This window comes from Pinus tabuliformis, chromosome 3_2 (genome assembly GCF_031772625.1).
Source record: "Pinus tabuliformis cultivar Carrire ecotype Pingquan chromosome 3_2, CPIR1, whole genome shotgun sequence".
Lineage (NCBI taxonomy): Eukaryota > Viridiplantae > Streptophyta > Pinopsida > Pinales > Pinaceae > Pinus > Pinus tabuliformis.
The window spans coordinates 340985201-341001496 of NC_142302.1; positions in this window are offsets into that span (position 1 = coordinate 340985201).

Genomic DNA, 16296 nt, shown 5'->3' on the forward strand with positions numbered 1-16296 from the left:
TCTGATGAGTTTGACCAATCATCGATTTCTTAGCTTGTGTGCATCACTATAGGTTTACACAATCATTGATATTTGCTTGAGAGTGTTGAGTGTGGTCTGATTTGTGAAAATTTTTATTTTTTCCTTATTTTCCTCACCCAGCGCATTTTCTCATCTTACAAAAGTGTTTCTTTTGAATTCACAGTTGCGCTGCTCTGTATTTCATCTCTCCTTTTCCTTTAATAGACGCATTTATCCCAAAGGTTAGAATAAAATTAGGGTTTCTTCTTATTTTCAGTGGATTTCAACATTTGTAAGTGTTTTTCCATTATGATTACAATGTGTTTATCTTGATTTTTGTCCTTTAGTGGTTGTAATTGTCTCTTGGCTTCTATTGATGTGTGATTGAAGCTTGATTTCCTTCTAGGATTTCTAGCTCTAGGTCACCCTCCACTCATCACTTGGCTTGCCTTTGTGAGTTTGATTGCCTCCATTTAGGATTTTTACTACAGTCAGGACACCATCTTCAAGTTGTTTTCGGCTCATACTTGCGAAGTTGTTTTCATTAGTATTGGATCATTTTTGTACTTTGAAAATTTATTTTTCTCCATTGTCAAACTTAGATTACAATTGTTTTCTTTGGTGAAACTTGAAGTATATGCTTGATTTGTTTCCATTGTTTCGAAAAGAAAAGTGAAAGCATTTCTTCATTTATGTATTTTTGAAAAGATTTTTTATTCGAAACCAAAAGTGAATGAAATTTTCATTTTAGCTTTTTTGAAATCCATTTTTCTTTTGCTTATGCATTAGTTTTCATTTTGAATCAAAGTGGAAGAAAATAAATAAAACGATTAGTGCATCTTAGTGAAAGAAAGTGATTTTGATTCTCATAAGATTGCATTTTAGCATTGCATTTGTTAGTGAAAGTGAAAGAGTAGTTTTCATTTTTACATTTTGCGTTGGAAAAGTTAGGGAGTTATGTTTTGATGTTTTTACATTTTGCATTGGAAAATTTAAGGAGTTATGTTTTGATGCATTTTTCTTGATTGATGCGTTTGTTTGGTTGTTTCTTTCCCCTCATTAGCTTAGCCTTCATAGAATGAAAAGATTTCATTTTTCTCATTTAGTTGCATTATAGGAATTCAGGTGACTTTGTTGAGCCATAAAATTGAAACCTAATTCAAGGTAAACTTAAAATTTACCTCAATTAACCTAAGGAGAATTTGTAACCTAACGCAAATATCTAGGGGTCTAGGCTAGAGACATGTTCTAGCATCTTTAAACATAGCATCTGTCATTAGCTACCTTCATTGTATCCCTAGGGTGAAATCCCATTCCAGTACGGAAGTATATTGAAGGTTCTCCAGTATTTTTAGGTATATAGGAGGCACTTTAGTATGGAAAGTGTATCGGAATGCTCTCACCAAACGATTATTCATTAGATAGTGTTAACATGGACTTGTGCTCCCCATACCGTTGAGTATATATTGGGATACCCCACTAGGTTGTTATCCTTTATCCATAGGTAATTGAGTTAGTTGCCTTGTAAACGTGATACACCGAACACAGCATTCAGGGAGATCAGCCATCGTACTTTAATTCATTGGTTTCGACTAAGGTGTATATAATGGTTCAAGAATACTGGGTAAACCCTCTTGCCTATAATTACCCTTTAATGATTTAATTATTATTTTGAGTTATAAAATTAACTGTCAATGATAATATCTCGAACCCATTTAGTTGCTTCTTGGCCTCACATTGAGTGATTCCTTGTAAATTTTAATTTTTAAAAGCCCTCAACGAAATCATCTCTTCAACTTCTACTCTTGAGAGAAATTCATTGTGGCTTAACCATTGTGTTCACCTCATAGTTCCCCTTCATCATCTGATACTGAAGGGTCATCACAAGGAGTTCATCTTGAACTTTCATAGTCACTTGAAGCTCAAGTCTTTGAACTTGGAATTGTCCCAAGTATCCAACCCCTTGCTTCTCGTCCTCCAACTCGAGTCTCATCGTCGTCTCAGGAGTCTGATCCAGAAACCCCTAAGAGTCCACAGAGGTTTGTTTTATACCCTTCGAATCCATTTATTGATTCATTTGTGATATATTTTTAACATCCTTATAGTCGATACGATCAACCTAGTGTTCCTTTGGAGTTATCTCCTCGTCCATCTCGGATTCCTCCTCACCAATTGTTTCCACCTATGGCTTTAGAAGGTGAGATTCCAACCTCTCCTCGAGGTCCTCTAGAAGTCTCATCTACTCACACTCCTAGTGTTGATAATGATTCTGAATATGAATTTTCCCCAGAAGGCTTTCCTTATGTAGGAAGAGTTCCATCTCAACCACCTCCTGTAAACAATGGGCCTATGCTTCCACATGGTTATAAAACCTTGGCTCAACTAGTTTCAGGAACTCCCGGTGCTTCTTCATTATACCAAAATTCAATTTAGTCATCAAATTCTATGCCTAATTCTGGTTTGTTTATTCCTAACGTGACCTCTCATATCCCTGTGCAAACTATCGTTACTTCAAAATCGATTTAACTGACTATTCTAACACAATTGTTACCTTCGTTTCAACCTTCCATTCCAGTGCAACCAAAAGTTTTGATTTATAAATATGTCAGTTCCTTAGTTCCCCCATCAAGTGGACAGAATGTGCCACCACCTCATTCACAGCATGGGGTAAAAATCCAAATATCACTCTTGTCTCAAGTGGAACCCATGTGAGTGGATCGTAACCTAACATGGCTGGAGTGAGTCAACCTGTTAGTGGTATTCCTAATCCCATTGAATCATCTATTCTAGCTTGAGAAAGTAATGTCTAGTATCAACATCCTTATTCGGCTCAGATACCTCTACAACAGTCTTATGTTCCATATGGGTCACAAGCACTACAAAATCCACCTTATATCCAACAAGTAGGTCCTTGTGTGCAACCTGGTCAAAATACTATTCCCTGTGCATATGGTCAAATCCAAATAGAAACTTATCAGTACCAACAAGGAATCCCTCAAGGAACTGTTCAAAAACAACCTTTACAACAACAAGGGAAACCTTTGCAGCAGCAGGGGCAACTTTTGCAGCGGTATCAACAACCTTTGCAACAGCAAACACAATTTTTCCAACAACTGAATCAACCCTTGTATCCACAGGGTTAACCATTTCAGCAGCAAAGTCAACCCTTGCAGCAGCAGGGCTAATAGCTTTATCACCAGGGTTAGCTATTGCAATGACCTTACAATCCATATGTCACGCACAATGTTTATCCACCTTATGGTTATCAATGGCCTATGGTAGGTCAATTTCAACCCTACCCTAGATAGAATCCACCTTATGGTTAGGGTATCCCTCAGTGGGGGGAAATCAAGCCCCTTATGGTCAAAATCCTCCACTTTGGGGGCAAAACCCTTACCAGCAAGGTTGGAATCTGCAAGTTGGGCCTTATCAAAGGCCTTGCATGCCTTTCAACCCGCAATTTCTATTTCTAGTGATGTTGGAACTGCCAGACGTCTCGAGGCTTACTGATGATCCAATACTTCATTTTCCTTATTGGCCTCTAGTTCCCACTAAGATTCCTAGCGATTACCCAAAATTCGAAGAAAAATCTAAAGAAGACTCTCAGGTCCATGTGATGACATATCACTTATGGTATTCTTCTAATTCCTATGTTGATGATTGTGTTCATTTGCACCTCTTTCAGCGAACCTTGAAAGGTGTTGCCACAAAGTGGTACATCGAGTTGCCTCAACGTACCTATGCAGACTTCAATTATTTTGCCATGGCATTCCTCACTCATCCCAATTACTAGTTCTTTATGAAACTGGTACCACTTGCTCACATCTCTGAAACAGGATACTGCAACCCACATCTCTGATCACGTCCATGAATGGAGACATCAGCATCACCTCATCAAGTTTGAAATCCCTCATGATTTGTTAACCAAATGGTTTACCAAATCATTCATAAACAAAATCGCTGCAAACATAGAAATGGGAGGTTTTGTTACTAAGGATCAAGCCATTGCTCATGCCCAGTATTTAGATTTGGTTTATTCCAAATCTGAAACGCTATATGAAATCTTACCTGATGCTCCAAGGCCATCTTCAGATCCAGCATCTACGAAGTCTTTGGACATACCACTTTTCGATGGTATTATTGGATAAGTATCTAAAACTTCCAATAAAGCTTCCTCGAAGCATAAATCTATTTCGAATACTAGTTCCAATCCTCCTTCAAAAAATCCCTCAAATCCTAGTAAAACCTCTTAGGTTAATGTCGTTCAGTCTACCACGGCACACAAAGCCTAAAAATTTAAGAAAAAGGGTAAAGGTAAAGCAAAATATGATACCCCAAAATAGGATCCTCCTAAGCCATCTGTTGATGATGCCTCCAAACGTAAGCCTAAGTATCCTTGCCTCATTTGTGAGGAAGATCATTACACCAAGGATTGTCCCCATTGTGTAGTCGTTTATTGAAAGGGACTCTGGTTGTAATGAAAGAGCCATTTCCATCACAATAAAAATCAGTTGGTATACCAACCACAATCCTCTGCCTCTTAAGATTTTCAAGTTTACATGAGTTGTACATCGCCTATTTCTGTTTCCACCCGGTCGAAAGATTATCAAACTCCTTAAAAATAGACGATGGAAAAGGAAGCCACACATACACCTTCTACTTTTGCTCCACCCAATTCTTGTCTTCTTCATATCGAGAGACCTAATAACGAATCTTTCATTCAACCGCCTCATAAAGGTGTGCTTCAGAATTCATCTTATAATTCAAATGCTAGAGCTACTCAAAATTACATTATTGTTGAAGATCTGGTTCAAGCGGCTTCAACGATGTCTACCTTGGAAGTTCTCCAAACTTATCCAATGCAATAGTAATAATTATTGTCTACCATAGGATGAATCGATCCTATAGATTTGAATTTGATCACTTTCGATCTAGAAAGCAATGTTCCTCATCTTCCCCAGAAAATTGTGTTTTTGATTCAAATCATTATAAAGGGAAAGATGATTCATCAGAATATCATTGATGAAGGTGCTTCCACCTGAATCATGTATGTTTCGTGTCAGAAATCCATCAACTCTCCACCTCTAAATCAGTCTTTGAATGCCTTAGAAGCCTTTGATGGTAGAGGCTCCCGTCTTTATGGTATTCTCACAAGTTTTCCCATCACCTTGGAAGGGAAAACAGTCGAGTTAGAAGTAGAGGTCGTAGATGCAAATCTGAATTACAACCTTCTACTTGGGCAAAGTTGGACTCATACCATGTTTTGTGTGGTCTCCTCTTTGTTTCATGTACTCTATTTTCCTCATGAAGGGAAAATTGTCACCGTCAATCAATTATCTTTTTTCTCTTCCAATTCTTCAAATGGAAATGTCCCATATGTGGGAAATACCGATATTCCATATGAGAGCGTGGGGTCAGGTATTTTCAAAGATTCTACTTTAATGGGAACGTTTTCGCTCCCACCTCTGCATGTAACTATTACTAAAATGTAGGGAACAATCTGAGTTTGTGTTGTTGATTACCGCAATATCAATCATGCATGCCCTAAATACAATCATCCCACTCTCTTTATTGGAGTTTACTACCACCAAATCAAAGAAGCCACTAGTTTTTGCCGAATTGATCTATGCCCTTCCTTCTACAAACACCTCCAGTGATTTTACTGAGCAGATTCTTGATGAAAATTTGTTTCTCATCAGCACTCTTGACCCATGTTATGGAGATATTATTGTTTATCTTCATACACATACTTTCTGATCCGAATTGTCTCGATCTGACCGACACTGCATCCAGCATCAGTCTTAACCTTATCAAATTATTGGTGATACATTGTACCAATTTGGTGTTGATTATGTTCTTCACAAATGTCTAACACTTGAAGAGGCTGAACGAATCTTGAATGGTTCTTACTCCGGGGCATGCGGTGGTCACATGTCTAGATATGCCACTGCTTAAAAGATCCTTCACGCCGGTTATTTTTGGCCTTCTATCTTCAAGGATTTCATTTTGGTAGTTCAAAAGTTCCAAGAATGTCAGATATATAACTCTAAATAGTGTGCCTCGCCAACACCCTTGCACCCATTTGTTATTGTTGGCCCATTTGATAAATGGGGAATTGATTTCATGACCTATAACCCTCGCTCGATTGGGGGAATGGCTATATCATCATCATTGTCAACTATTTTACTAAATGGGCTGAGGCGATGCCCACATATAATGTTGATGGTACAACTGCTGCTCAGTTCCTCTTTAACCATGTCATAACCTATTTTGGCATCCCTCAAGCCATTTTCACTGATCACGGATCCCATTTTTGTCAATACATGATGGAAGAGCTTACTGCTTGGTTGAATCTTCGCCATGATAGCTCAACTCCTTACTACCCATAAGGGAATGGCCAAGTTGAAGCGATTAATAAAGTCTTAATTAATATGCTTCAACGTACCATTGCGAAGCATAAAAGGGATCAGAATCTCATGTTGTTCTCAGCTCTTTTAGCTTACTGAACTTCGGCTAACACGACCACTGGTTTCACTGCATTCCAGTTGGTATATGGTTTATAGGTGACACTCCCTATCGAGTGTGATTTTCCTTCATTAAAACTAGCTATTGAGTTACTCCCTGATACCTCACCTGAAGAGGAGCAGTTACTTTATCTCGAAAGGCATGATGAAATCCATCGTATTGTTGTGATGGTTATCAAAGAATAGATAAAATGAGTTAAGGTTCATTGTGATCAAACTTTTTCCCCGTGGATTTTCACTGAACATGACTTGGTCTTGATGTATGACCAAGCCAACAATAAGTTGGGAGCTAGAAATTTTGAACCTATGTGGCACGGGCCATACATCGTTAAATATGTCTTTCAAAAAGGCGCCTATGAGTTGGTTGACTATCAAGGTAATGTGTTAGCACAACCCTGCATTGGGATTTATCTAAAATATTAATATGCGTGAGTTCCGTGTAATTACTTTTGTACATTAGTGTGTGAATTCATTAGTGTGCATTTTGATTTTTGGTGTGATTGTTTGCTTTGCAGACATGTTTCCTCTTCTTACCTTTTGTTTCACTCGGTTCACAGATGTCGTCAAACCATTATGTTGGTTTTGTTGATGGTGCTTGTCGTAGCACACGAAACTTATCTTCCGCAACTTGGGCACTCTTTGCCCCTAATGGCGAGTTGATCAATTTACAAGTTATTTTCCTGGGACGAACAACTAATAATATTTCCGAGTACAGTGAAGTTACTAAACTATTATCAGAAGTAGTTGCTCTCAGAATTAGAATTTTGGTTGTTAAGTTAGATTCGCAACTCGTTGTGCTACAATTAAATGGTCATTATTCAACAATAAATCCACAAATTTTGCGCATGTATCTACGTGTTCAATTAATGGAAAGAAACTTTGTTTATATTACATATCAACACATTCCATGAAATTTGAATGCATTAGCAAATTATGTTTTAGATATACATTTTATAAAAAATAATCACATCATGATGATATATGAACACATAAGTAGACAATAGAAACACGCATATATATATATATATATATATATATATATATATATATACATACATATATATATATATATATAGATATATATATATATATATATATATATATATATATACATACATATATATATATATATAGATATATATATATATATATATATATATATATATATATATATATATATATATATATATATATATATATATATATATATATATATATATATATATATATATATATATATATATATATATATATATATCGAGTCTGTCAGAGTTTGTTACATCAAAATCTCAAAAATAGTGTTCTGAGACACATGGATTTCAAAGCCTACAACAATGCAGATAAACACGACTAGGAAAAGGCTATTCGCCCACATGATGCTCATGATAGCATGAGACCACTTTGATCACTTGGCCTAACAACCGATGCAGTCTTGTGGACACTCCTACTGTATTCCTCTGGTACCACAGCGACACATCATCTATAGTCACATACTCTGGAATCCCCCGAGTAATCACTTCCAAGTTTCGTTCCATTTCTACTATAGGATCTGCTCCTTCCTCATATGGAGCATCTTCCTCTATCTAACGTGCTACTCTTTGAGCTATCGGTGACATAACAGGAGGCCTTTCCGGTCCCACATTTGCAAAATTATCACAAGTAAACTCTCAAATACACTTCAAAAAAAAAAACTCATAAACCTTGAAAATTTCCAAAAAAACAAGTTTTGCCTGCATCAATCCACTATGCACCAAGTGGTAGAGGGAGATCTGGGTCTCCTCTGAACTCTATGCTAGCATAAGCATAGTGATCCATGATGATCATCTGTTGGCATAGCGAACCAAAGAATGATGGAGGGAAATGCATTCGTTGACCTCCTCTGCCTCAAGGCATGATCTCACTCCATCTGAGAAACCTTGGATCTTGTGGAGTTGGATCATCCACCTCTACCCACTGGAATTGAAATAGGGGCACATGCTCCAGAAATAATGTGACCAAAATCAATCCAAACCCAAAATACTTCAAGCACCCTAATTTACCCTTGGTCAGTTGTCTTTTCATGTTGACTAGCAGTCCTTCGCACCAGTTAAACACTGTTGGAGCAAGAAAATCCACTTTGTATTGGAATTGTGATTCCAATGCCTCATGAAATGCCTATGCCCCAGCTATGGGCCAGGGTGTTGATATTCATCCTCAAGGGAATTTTTTCAATGGTTTCTATCTTCACCTTCCCGCTCACAATTGTCTCTTCACCTGGGAAACACCTTCTTATCAAGGTATTGGTGCTCTCTTCTCCAGTATGAGTTCCAAAGAGTTGGACCCTCTCCCCTCTTCTGGACAATCCAGTGATGAATTATATGTCAACTACTTCTAGTTCCAGTTCTTGATCTCCAATGATGAAGATCTCATGATCAACATCCCATAGTCCAATCAGATATTCTAACATCTCATTCTGAGATCTAAGTCTCGGGGTTTGGAAGAACTTTAGTAACCTATAGTCCCTCAAAGAATCGACACATTCATCGCTGTGGGAAACTTGATGATCTTCTGCCTTGTGGCATCTTTCTTTCCATTCAATGGCCATGTCTCTCAAAATCTCATGCAAACAACCCATAAACCACATTTATAAGCTTTTGCACGAATCAAAATTTTGAAAAAACTGATTTAAAGAGAGGATTTCTCATTCTATTTTCCACCCTACATCCAACACGACTATTGAATTATTTTCGAGCTAGCAGCACAAGAGCCTTTTGAGATAATGGGTGATTAGTGCAGATCCGATGATCAGACTTGTATTGATCACCCTCGATAATAAAAATGAAAATCCTCCTCCCACACAGCAAAACTCTTATGAAACGACATAAAATAGGTACGAAAAGTAAGAGAAAGGAAAGAGATCTTACTTGTAGCTGACGGTTCGTGAAATGGTGCGACAGATCTCCCACACTACTTGCCTAAAGAATCAAGAAAAATGGGGTAAAATGCACTCTCCAATTTACTCCAAGTGAAATAGTAAAAATGTTTTTTACTTTTTTCCTATTTATAATTTTTTAAATACATTTTACCCATATTTTATTATTTTTCTCGATATCGGTGATGCATGGTTGTCTTTGTATAGTTACAGGACCTTTTCGTGGTAACAGTGATCACTTTTGATCGATTCAAGAAGTTTTCGTTTTATCTCTTTTTCGAACTCGTTAAAAATAAACAAAAATGGATCCCGCCCCTAGATTCATCTTTAAGCTCTTTTTTGACTCTCTAAATATGAAAAGATCGTTGAGTACTTGTCCTTTTGAACTCGTTAAATTAAATGAATTGATGTCGTCTCAGTATACGTTTACCCATTTTTCAGGATGAGATTGACTTTTACAAAAAAGGGACACCTTGGTCGAAATGGTCAAGAGCTTCTCTCGAATATTGTTTTCTACCTTTTCGGGTTCAAGAGACAAATTACAAAAAGGGACCTGATGGAGTTTTCTTTTTTGTATCTTTTTCAAACTCTCTAAATATGAAAAATATACCAAGTTACTCTTTCATCAGACTCGTAAAACATTAAACGATGAAATACTTGTCGCTATGATGAGAAAGAATTTCTCCTTCCTAGGACTCAAACTTACTAGGATGGATTCATTCGAAGAATGAACATATACAACAAGCATATGATATCCCCTTCAAGATTGTGATTAAAAATAATTGGGGTACTCACTAGAAATAGTGGGGAAAAATGAAAGTGAAACATCTCTCGTATATGCAGCATGTCACTCTTGAACATGACACTCATATACTTCTCGTGTCGGGTTTGGGATATCCTCACTTAGTCACTTGTTCTTCCGAGTTTGGGTGATCCATTTTTCCTCTCTTCTAACTATTACACTTTGCCATCATGACCCTTGGTCCTATATTGAATCAAAATTTGCCACACTCGGAGTCATGTCACCAATATGTTCAAGAGAAGTTCTATCTATAGTTTATTACCTTTACATTGTTTGACATTTTTCCACATCTTGGATTGTTCTCATTTATTCCACTTTATTCCTTGTTTCATGTCAATGATGAGTAAATCATTATGGCCCTCCTCCGATGGGTCACTTCTTGTCGAATTCAGCTCATTATCCGTGAATATGACTCAGAAACCCCCTTTCAGTACCTTAGAGCATGCATGCTTTAATGGAAATTTCTTCACATTCAACGATAGATTTTCATCATTAGCCTTCGATCAAATGATTCCATGAATTCGACTTCGACACTTTCATTCGCATGTTAGAATTCGTACATTGATTGGGTTCGGATGGAGCACAAGACCCTGAGTTTTTGTATAATATAACTCAAATTGCATGGAGTTATGTATTATTCATGATTGTATGCATTTTTCCTCTATATGGATGGTTGTGACCATACCGTGGGACCTTATATCTATGATGATGATGATCCTTCTACATTGGGTGGCTACATCCATACCTTGGATCTTAGATTTCCAGACGATCCATTTCATTCGGATAGTTGCATCCATACCGTGGATATTTTCACATGGTCCTTTCTATCCAGATGGTTGTGCCCATACCATGGATTCATGTTTTGATATCAGATATGTATATGCCAGGGAAACTTTTAGGGGCTAATATTCGCAAGTGGGCTAATTTTCCATGCTTTTTCCAAAAGAAAGATTTGTTAATTTTCATTTTTTATAAAAGTTATTTGCCCAAATTTTATAACATAAATTTGTTTACCCTAAAAATCGCCAAAATTTTATATAGAGACTATATAAAATTATTATAAATTTGAATACTTTTACTAAAATATTGTCAAACATTTTACAAATTACATATAATGTACTAGTGAGATTCGCCAAGGTTTCTAAACTTTAAAATAATTTTTCATCCTTAAAATTTTCCCTGTTATATGTATATGCATCCTTGATTTGCAGGTATCCTAACAATGTTTGTTCTCATCCTTGCAAAAGATCGTAAAGCATCTCATCCATCACTCCCTGTTATACCTTCATGGTTTAGGGGGCATCTGTTACATAGTATTTTGTCACACCTCCTGCACTTCCCTGTGTCACACCCCGTAGTTCCAAAACTTGGAAATTATGTAGTGTACCCATCCTGATATGTAGTCCAGATCCTCCTTGAAGGACTAATGAAAACATGCCTTGAGCCTTCCCAAAAGAAGTGACCTCAAAAACCTAATTTCAGGTACAACGTGATTGTGACACTACCAACTCATCCTAATGGCAGGTCGCACCATATTAGCCTCGTCCTTCCAGCGCGTTTTTTACTTGGATACTCGCGTTTATCCCTAAACAGAAAGTTTTCCCAAAGAGGACAAGCATCTTCGTGATCTAGAGGCTTCCAAAATGATGGGCTAGAAGTTGTTCATTGTGGATGTGGTCGAATTCTCCCAATATTTCCATTTGATCTTATCCCTATGAGCTTCCTCCTTGAGATGAGGGCCTTCCCCTATCTTTGGTTAGATCCTAACTCCCTTTCCCTACCTATATATGCATCATCTTCCATTCCCAAATGGTTGGTCTCTTATTATTTTCACCCTTATGTTGATATAGTGCCTACATGCTATTCACTTTGGCATCGAGAAGGATTGCTTGGAGAGCTTGAGCTTGGACTTGAACATTCACTCAAGGAGGGTTTACTAACATCAAGTTCTGGGTTGTATGTTTCCTCTTTTATTCATTAATATATACAATTGTTGGTTCACTTTCCATAAATGCTTGTGTCAATGCTTCATTTATCTTAATGCTCCTTGATTTGTTAAGTGGATTACATTCAATTATGCTTATTTCACTTGTATGATTTGTTGTGTCTTTGACCTCTTATGCAGGTATTCAAACGATGTGAGTAGTAAGGACTGAGCCTAAGGAGCAAGCAATCAAGATCTTCAACAAAGGAGTGCATCATAACATCAAAACGAGGTAGGTCTCCTTCCTCTTCTCTCATTTCGATTGTAATTTAGGAAAGTGTCTTGTAGATTGTCTCATTTGTTGTTAGACCCACTCATTGGGCTAAAGGGATCGTCTCTATCTGTAGAGAGGATTTACCTAGACAATATTCTTTCACTGTCTCACCACTACTTCTTCCACCTAGAAGAGAGATGGGGGCACCTCACTTTAACAAACTTGACAGAAAGTAAATATCCTCTACATGTATCTTGACTAGATTTTCCCCAAACCTGAATGCCTATGCTAGAATATCCCATGAACAGAAAAGGTATTTCAACAACTCTATTTGTTGCCTCATATCAGGAAGCCAAAAGAATTTCAACAACCCATAGTTTTTGAGCACCTGGATGATAGCAGGGTCATTTTCCGCATTGAAGTCTTGTTCCTCAGGTTCTCTTTCTCTCCAAATGAATGTCATTTTTTGCTAATGGGTACTTGAAACATGTACAAGGAATCAATTAATCTCTTTCCCATGCAAAAAATCTAATAAAATTTGAGGCAAAACTGAAATAAAACTTAGACATATGCACCGAACGCACCCCAGAAATGTTTGAAAGAGAATTTCACCTATGTCTACAGTGTTTCTCTGCCTAGGTCCAATGTCGTTTTTGACACAAAGGGGGGGCATTGGTCCCAGGGCATTTTTTATGAACCCCGGGACCTCAAAACCTTGAAATTTTTGCATGAAAACATGTCAAAAATGAACCATGGAAAGGTAGAGAAATGTTTTAGTTCTTACCTAGAAGCGATGGCACTTGAAATGGTTCCCTGGATTGGCCATCAATCAGCTGCAGAAGGTTGAGGGAAAAACAGCTCCAAATACTTGCTGTTGAAGGTAAAATATGAAATGGTGAAAATGAAAAGTCATTTTGAATATATATGGTCATTTTCTCATCATTTTATGCATTTTTAGTATTTTAACCTAGATATGCTTCATTTTTACTATGAAACAGGTATGTTTAATCCTTCTTGTAGTATTTTGAGCAGGTCAATAGTTATTAACAAGTTTTTATTGTGTTTTGAACATGTTATTTTGACCAAAGAGTATACTTTTATATCATTTTTGGGCTTTGTAAACCTACGAAAAAGGAAGCCCCCTAGAGTCCTCTTTTAGCTCTTTTCAGAGTCCCAAAATATGAAAAGATTTTCAAGCACTTGTATTTTTGAACTCGTAAAATTAAATGAAAATACGTCTACTCAGTATAAGTTTAACCCTTTTCCGGATTGAGATAGACTAATTACGAAAAGGAATACCTTAGTCGAATATGGCTAAAACGTTCTCTTGGGTATTGTTTTCTACCTTTTCAGACCTAAGGGACTACCTACGAAAAGGGACATCTGGAGTTTTTTTTCTTGCCTCTTTTTCAAACTCTCTTAACATAAAAAAGATGTCTAGTTTTACCTTTGCCAGACTCGTAAAAACATCAAACAGTGATGGACTTGTCGAACATGACGAGGCCGAACCACTCCTTCTTAAGGTTTGTTAAATATACTCAAAGGGATTCATCTGAAGGATGAACTTACAAATCAACTATATGTTATCCTCCTCAAGCTTGTTAAAAAATAAATAAGTACTGACCAGTATGGTTGGGGGAATTGGGAAAACAAAGATTCCATTTTGCTAATGGCAGCAAGTCTCTCTTGAACATGAAACTCTTCCACTTCATCTTCATGGTTGTTGGGTTGGGTAATCTTCTTGTATTTTTGTTATCATATCATTTTTAGAGCCTCCATTTTGGTTTTGGTTCAATGCTACACATCCATTTAGTCTCGTTGATGTGTTCAAGAGAAGTCATTCAATTAATCTTTGCTACAATACTCTTAAACCTTCATTTCATGTCTGCCTTTCCTAATCCAGTTCCATGTCAGCATCATTCTAATCATTTTGTCTCAATCATGATACCCATTTCATGTCGTTGATGGGGGATACATCAAGGCCCTCATGTGATGGGTTGCATCATGTCGACATCAGTACATCATCCAAGAATTTGACTTGGAAACACACCTTTGGTGCCTTGGTGCTTGCATACATCAATGGAAAGTTTCCTCGCTCTCAGTGGTAGGTTTATATCAATGGTCTTCGACTGAAATATTTTGTGTGGTGTTCAACATCAACTCATTCATCCACACCAAATGGATTTTACTATAGTACCTTGAGATCCATTAACATCAATCGTGGTTTCTCTCACATCTGTTAACGGCTTACATCATTGGTCAGTAATCAGATGGTTCCTACCATGTTTGACTCCATCTCATTGATTCACATGGTTAGACTGGTACATTGGTTGGTCGTGTGAACGAGATAAAAGACCCTGGATCTAGTTTCATCCATCTACGCTACGATTTTAGGACTTATACAAAGATCACTATGTATGATAGCCATGATCATATAAACAGTCATCCAGTCATGGGTCCACCAGTTGCATCTGTGGATGCATCATTTGATCATTATACATGTTATGTTAGTTTATGAGCTAAGGAGGGGTATGCATCCCGCATCAAATAAATATGTCATGTTGTAAATGTATTGTAACAAATTAAGTTCATCGGTTGTCCTTGATCTCGACTTGTCACAAGGTAAATCACTTTAGTTATCAGTCAGCATATCTAAATTTTCACTTTAGGGGGCATTCTGTTATAGGCCATTTTGTCACATCCGATTAGTAAGCCTCTTAATGGGATCAATCAGCATCCATTCCCCCTTTTAACCATCTTGCACAAAGCCCTAAGCATGTTCCCTTCATCCCCCAGAATTTCAGCCCTAAACTGCATCATTTGAGCTAGTTTTAGGATCAACACTCCCTATATGCCTACTAGGGTGCAATGATATATAGGTTTCTCCATTGTGGCCTGCATTGGTCACCAATAGGTTTCTCCCCTTTTCACTTGCGTTGGTTCTAGAAATCCAGGGGAATGATCAGGATTCTAGAAGCTTCCTCTTCTAGGAGTTTCTAGAAGCTGTTTTATCTACTTACCTTAGATAAAATATTCGGATCCTATCCTACCCTATTTTGGAGTTTTCACTACTTATCCTTTGATCCTATCCCTCCATAAAAGGTGGATCTAAAACCTTAGATTGGTAACCGGATAAGAACTCCCAACTTACCCTACTTCTCTATATATTCCCATCCTTCTATGTGGTTGGGGGTTTTCTTTTGGAGAGTGACTCTACCCTTATGTTGTTGCAATGAGTAGGTATCATCTCATGCATTTAGGGTGATTAGAGGTTCATATTGTGACAAGGAAAGGACAAGTCAACAACTTGGAGGAGCTATTCTACAAGATCAAAATCTACTTATGGATGCAATCTCCTTCCATTTATATTAATGGAAAGAATTCATTTTTATCCTATATGTGATGTTGTTATTTCATATATTTCAATACCATGTTGATCTATTGAATGAATTACTTAGATGATACTACATAGATCTTGTAGTTTCTTGGCTTTTATTATTTGACTGTCCAGGTTCTAATTTTGGCATTTAGAGATGGAATTGGAGCTTCCAAGCTAAAGAAGGAATGAAGTATGTGAAGGATTCTAGGTATTCCTCACTCCATAATCTATTTACTTTAAGGAAAAGCATTGTGTTCCTTGTCTTTCTGTTGTTCTAGGTTAGCCACTAACCTAGGGGAGACACTTTTGTCCACAATCGTAAATCGCCTATAATAGGGGATTCTCCTATTATTTAGGAACCAATTTCCTTAGGAATTGTGCAAGGAAATAATAGGAGTAGGAGGTCAATATTTGGCTAAGTATTTTGTAGATAAGACTCAGGAGGAGGAGATCAGAATTTCAGTGTAAGGAGTGCTTCATGT